Consider the following 6,476-nt stretch of genomic DNA (forward strand, 5'->3'; position numbering starts at 1 on the left):
TAATATATTTTTTGTTTAATTTGTAAGTTTTATTTGCTGGAATATTTGGCGATTTTAGGAGAGTTTGATAATAGGAGTGATTATTTTTTATGAATTCATGTTTATTTATTTATAGTTAAGTAGATGGAATTTGAAATATGAGGAATTCTAATCTCTTCAGATAGATTGGTGGTAGTAAGTTTGATTTATTTAAACTTGATTCGTTGTTAAAACTGATTCATGATAAAGATGATATGTTCTTTTAGGAAGACTATGAAATAAGTTTTTGGAGTGTTTAGAAATAGGTTTAGTAAAAAAAAATTGAAAGATAAGAAACCATCTCTAATGATAGATCAATAAGTGAGAAATCTGAATTTTTTAGTTAAATCTAATGTGTTGCGTAATGACTTCTTTTCTAAGATGATTTTTATAGAGGTTTTAGATGGGCCTAGAAATAGATTGTATATTTATAAGGTATGTTGTGGTTTGAGGTAAAAAGCAAATATTAATGAATCTTTTAATTATTATAAGAAAAATAAATTTTTTACCCCGTGCGGGGCTGTCTTGAATTCTCGTATCTTGAGCAAGTGTCCTTTGATGCGTGGCAGGTCTATCAGGTCAAATATTTTTTTGGTGTCCCCATGAGGTGTTTGCTAGTTCACAACCATCTTAGTAAAAAATTTGGAAGATGAGAGATTATATCAATACTGATAGATCATTGAGCGAAAATTCTGAATTCCTTAGTTAAATCTAATGTATTGCATGTTGCCTTTTATGAAGATTATTATAGAGATTTAAGAAGAGCCTAAAAATGTATTGCAATTTTATAAGGTATATTTTGGTGCGAGGTAGAAAAAATTCAGTATTATTGAATCTTTTAGTTATTATAAGCAAAATGATTTTTTGGGACTCATGAAGTGAAAATCGAGTTTATTTTTTAGTTTTAATGAATATCCAATGACGATTTCAGTATTTTCTAGAAATTAAAGATATCTATGGTCAAGAAATTTGACTAGAAGGTTTTTGGCCAATTAATTTTTAATTGTAATGAATGAAATGTCACGAAGTTTGTCGAAGAAGAATACATAATTTTTGGAGATGAGTAAAAAAGACTGGATGTTTTTGGTAGTTGAGCTATGTGATGATTCAATCTAATTATGATATAAGAGAATGTAATGAAAGTGGTGTTGATCTTATGGCTGTTTTTCATCTTATAAAAGTGAATAAGATTTTTTATTTTAAACTTAGAATATTATTTTATTATATTTAATTGTGGTTCCATTAAATCATTAGTATATTTTTTGTTTACTTTGTAAGTTTTATTTATTTGAACATTTGGTGATTTTAGCAGAGTTTGATAATAGAACTGAGTAGTTATTATGAATTCATGTTTATTTGTTTATTGTTGAGGAGATGGAATTCAAAAGATGAGAAATTCTAATCTCTTAAGATAGATTGGTAACATATAAGTTTGATTTAGTTAAATCTGATTCATGGTAAAGATGATCTGTTCTTTTAGGAAGGCTATCAAATAAGTTTTTGGAGTGTTTAGAAATAGGTTGCACATTAGTAATAAAAATTTGAAAGATAAGTAACCATCTCTGATGATAGGTCAATAAGTGAGAAATCTGAATGTTTTAGTTAAATCTACTGTGTTACGTAATGATTTCTTTTCAAAGAAGATTTTTTTAGAGGTTTTAGATGGGCCTAGAAATAGATTGTATTTTTATATGGTATGTTGTTTGAAGGAAAAAACAAATATTTACCACAAGCTTTTTGAATAAGCAAAAATGACAGTTTGTTATGATTTTTTTTTTTTGTTGGATCCAAATATTTCTATAGGTGATTTAAGAAGAAAAAGTGAGATTTCTTGCCAAAAGTTTTGAGGTCGTATAACTTGTGGTTATATTTTTAAATGTCGTTGTGAAAATCACCCTTTGACCTTTTGCTGATAAGGTTTTTGAGGCTACAGGAGAATTTACATTGAGATCTCTTAAGAAATTAATAAAAAAATATTTACAACTACATGTGGAAAATTATCTCAAACTTTTTGACATAAGTTATTCCCTAGGCAGTTTAGGTTGTGGGCTCAATGTTAAAGATGTGTTTTATCTCGTTGAAGTTGCTAACTTGTTAAGTTAAATTATCAAACCCAGTATGGGGCTGTCTTGAAGTCCCATACCTTGTGCAAGTGACCTCTAAGGTGGGGTAGGTCTATTGGATTAAATATTTTTTTTGGTGAGCCCCGCCCCGAGGTGTTTGCTAGTTCACAATCATTTTAGTAAGTTTTGAGGTAATATGACTTGTGTTTTAATTTTTAAATGTTTATGTGAAAATCACCGTTTGAACTTTTGCTTATAAGGTTTTTGAGGCTACAGGAGAATTTACATTGAGATCTCTTAAGAAATTAATATAAAATATTTACAACTATATGTGGAAAATTATCTTAAACTTTTTCACTTGAGTTATTCCCTAGGCAGTTTAGGTTGTGGGTTCAACGTTAAAGATGTGTTTTCTCTAGTTGAAGTTGCTAACTTGTTAAGTTAAATCATCGAACCGAGTGTGAGGCTGTCTTGAAGTCCGGTATCTTGAGCAAGTGACCTTTAAAATGGGGCAGGTCTGTTGGGTCAAATATTTTTTTTGGTGAGTCCTCGCGACATGTTTGCTAGTTCATAACCATCTTAGTAAGAAATTTGGAAGATGAGAAATTATATCAATAATGATAGATCATTGAGTGAAAAATCTGAATTCCTTAGTTAAATCTAATGAATTGCATGTTGCCTTTTAAGAAGATTATTATAGAAATTTAAGAATAGCCTAGAAATATATTGCACATTTTTGAGGTATATTTTGGTGTGAGGTAGAAAAAAAAATTCAATATTATTGAATCTTTTAGTTATTATAAGCAATATGATTTTTTGGGACTCGTGAAGTGAAAATCGAGTTTATTTTTTAATTTTAGTGAATATCCTAAGACGATTTCAGTATTTTATGGAAATCGAAGATATCTATGGTCTTGAAATTTGACTAGAAATTTTTTTGCCAATTATTTTTTAATTGTAATGAATGAAATGTTAGGAAGTATGTCGAAGAAGAAAATATAATTTTTGGAGATGAGTAAAAAAGACTTGATGTTTTTTGTAGCTGAGCTGTGAGATGATTCATCTTAATTATGTTATAAGAGAATGTAATGAAAGTGGCGTTGATCTTATGACTGCTTTTCATCTTATAAAAGTGCATAAGATTTTTTTTTGTAAACTTAGAATATTATTTTATTATCTTTAACTGTGGTTCATTAAATTATTATTATATTTTTTGTTTACTTTGTAAGTTTTATTTGCTTGAATATTTGGTGATTTTAGGAGAGAGTTTGATAATAGAACTGAGTAGTTATTATGAAATTGAATTCATGTTTATTTATTTATAGTTGAGGAGATGAAATTTGAAAGATGAGAAATTCTAATCTCTTCAGATAGATGGGTAACATATAAGTTTGATTTAGTTAAACCTAATTCATGGTAAAGATTGTCTGTTCTTTTAGGAAGAGTATCAATTAAGTTTTTGGAGTGATTAGAAATAGGTTGCACATTAGTAAAAAAATTGAAAGATAAGAAATCATCTCTAATGATAGGTCAATAAGTGAGAAATCTGAATTTTTTAGTTAAATCTAATGTGTTGCGTAATGACTTGTTTTCTAAGAAGATTTTTATAGAGGTTTTAGATGGGTCTTTTTTAGTTAAATCTAATGTGTTGCGTAATGACTTGTTTGCTAAGAAGATTTTTATAGAGGTTTTAGATGGGTATAGAAATAGATTGTATATTTATAAAGTATGTTGTGGTTGGAGGGAAAAAGCAAATATTAATTAATGTTTTAATTATTATAAGAAAAATAATTTTTTTATCACAAGTTTTTTGGATAAAGCAAAAAATGGTAATTTGTTATGAATTTTTTGGTTGGATCCTAATATATCTATAGGTGATTGAAAAAAAAAGTAAGATTTTTTTAGAGCGAAAAGTTTTGACGTCATATGACTTGTGTTTATATTTTTAAATGTTTTTGTTAAAATCACCCTTTGACCTTTTGTTTTCAAGGTTTTTGACGCTACAGGAGAATTTACTCTGAGATAACTTAAGAAATTAATAAAAAATATTGACAAATATATGTGGAAAATTATCTCAAACTTGTTGTCATAAGTTATTCTCTAGGCAGTTTAGGTTGTGGGTTCAATGTTAAAGATGTGTTTTCTTTAGTTGAAGTTGCTAACTTGTTAAGTTAAATCATCGAACCGAGTGAAAAGGGAATTTTGGATTTTTTAGTTGAAGTTGCTAACTTGTTAAGTTAAATCATTGAACCTAGTGTGGGGCTGTTTTGAAGTCCCGTATCTTGAGCATGTGGACCTCTAAGGTGGGGCAGGTCTATTGGGTCAAATATTTTTTTTTTCTGATGAGTCCCTTCTAGGTGTTTGCTAGTTTAGAACCATCTTAGGAGAATGCACCATGATTTTTGGTGAATCCACATTTTCAACTTTTGCACTTGTGTTAAATTGGTCTTTTAGCTGAACCAAGCTCTTAAATATTTGTCTATTCAGGTAGTTTTTTTGACTTTCTTGTATTTTTGGAGAGTGTGTTATAAAAAAGGAGAATTAAGTAAACCATTAACTTTTATTGAATAGTAAAGATAAAGCGACATGTAGTTTATTGTTCAATTTTGTTACATTAGAAATGTCAATTTATGACTTTAATGATTGTTTAGTTTGATCATCATGTATGTTTACACTCATCACAGTCTATTAATGTTGGCAAACCATTCTCATTAAGGCTTGTCTTTCTTCTCCATTCATTCTCTTTTAAACGCTCAACTTTATTTTCGTATTGAAATATGATCACCAATATGCCAATAATGTAATTTGCAAATGTTGCCGATTGCAACCTGCTCAGAAGTATTGTTTGCGAATACACAATATTAGCAAAATGAACAATGAAATCATATTGCATAGAAGAATAAAAGTTAGCCGAAGGTGGTTCATTAGCAAATGTTGTCGATTTCAAGCTGTTAGAAAGTATTGTTCGCAAACACAATATTAGCAACATGAACAATGAAAAAGTTCAATCTAATCTTACTGCAAAGAAGAATAAAGGTTTAGCCGAAGGTGGCCCCATTATGGTGGTGGAGGATTCAAATAATTGGCTTACGCTTTGGGTCTTGTTATCTTCTCTTTTCCATTTTTTGAGCGAGTTTGTGAGATTCCTTTAGTGACAATTCATTTTGTTGTAATAATGCCTAATACAAATTGGTAAGCAAACCACTCGATGACATGTGCTTATACTAGTTTGGTTCGTCGAGTTGCTACCATTAGGTCCTTGGAGATTAGAATAAAGAACTTGTAAAGGGCTTTGAAGAGTATTGAGATGGTCATCATGTTGGGATGGAAGAAGCCAAATCTTAACACAACTTTTCTTAGAATATAGATTTTATGCAAATGGCGATAGTTGACCCATGAAAACACTTGAGAGTTAAAAAATTTAAGGGATGAAATAGTTTCATTTGTTGAATTAGCCCTAGAAATAATAGCAATAAGATAAGGAATCTTCAATTCTTTTTCTGAGGCAATGTGGTACTTCGAAGCGTTGAAATATTTATGGAGTCCTCATCTTTTTTAGAAATAAGATTTTGAGATTCACCATTGTTTAAATAAATTGATAGCTCCTCGAGCGCTTCCGAAAAAATTTAGATACGAGTGTCTTCTGTGATATAATGACATGCGAGGAGAGCATTCTTTTTCCTTTTTTTCTTTCTATTGTACTTGTAATAGGAAAGGGAATTTTGGATTTATTTTTTCAAAAGAATTTTTAATAATATCTTTTGGTTTTACTTTTCTTTTTCTTTGCTTCATTTTGTGGGATTGGTGTGCTATTTAACCGAGTGAATATCAAAATGATACTCAAACGCATCTCTAGTCTTACTTGTTTCTCCTCTTTTTGGTATGCTCTTTTCTTTTTGCTGGAGCTTAGTTTTTGTGAGGGTAACCACTAGAACTCGCTGATTAGAATAGATTCTCTATTTTACTTAATGCAGATTTTGTTGGTAAGGGTGATTCAAATTTTTGGTATTGGCATGAATCTTTCAAGGGAAGAATAGGATCTTTGCATATTAATTTCATTGGTCCCCTTTAGAGTGAAACTCGTGTTAAGAATGCAAAGCCAACTTCAGGCTGTTCATCTATATGGGAACTTTGACTCTCTTTCAAGTAGTTTCGCTACTTCTTAAGTTGATTTTGAATTGAAATTAATTTGGAATCTAATTCAGTTTAGTCTTTTTTTCTATCATTATCATAGAAATCTTTCATTAGGTTAATTTTTCCCCATTGTTGGCTAAACATTCGTATAGTTCCATCTGGATTTTGCCGATTAGATTAAGTTTTTGCTTTATTTAATGTAAATTTTGTCGGTGAGGGTGATTCCATTTTATTGGCTTTGCATGAATCTTTTATGGGAAG

This window comes from Phalaenopsis equestris, unplaced genomic scaffold, assembly GCF_001263595.1.
Source record: "Phalaenopsis equestris unplaced genomic scaffold, ASM126359v1 Scaffold000021, whole genome shotgun sequence".
Lineage (NCBI taxonomy): Eukaryota > Viridiplantae > Streptophyta > Magnoliopsida > Asparagales > Orchidaceae > Phalaenopsis > Phalaenopsis equestris.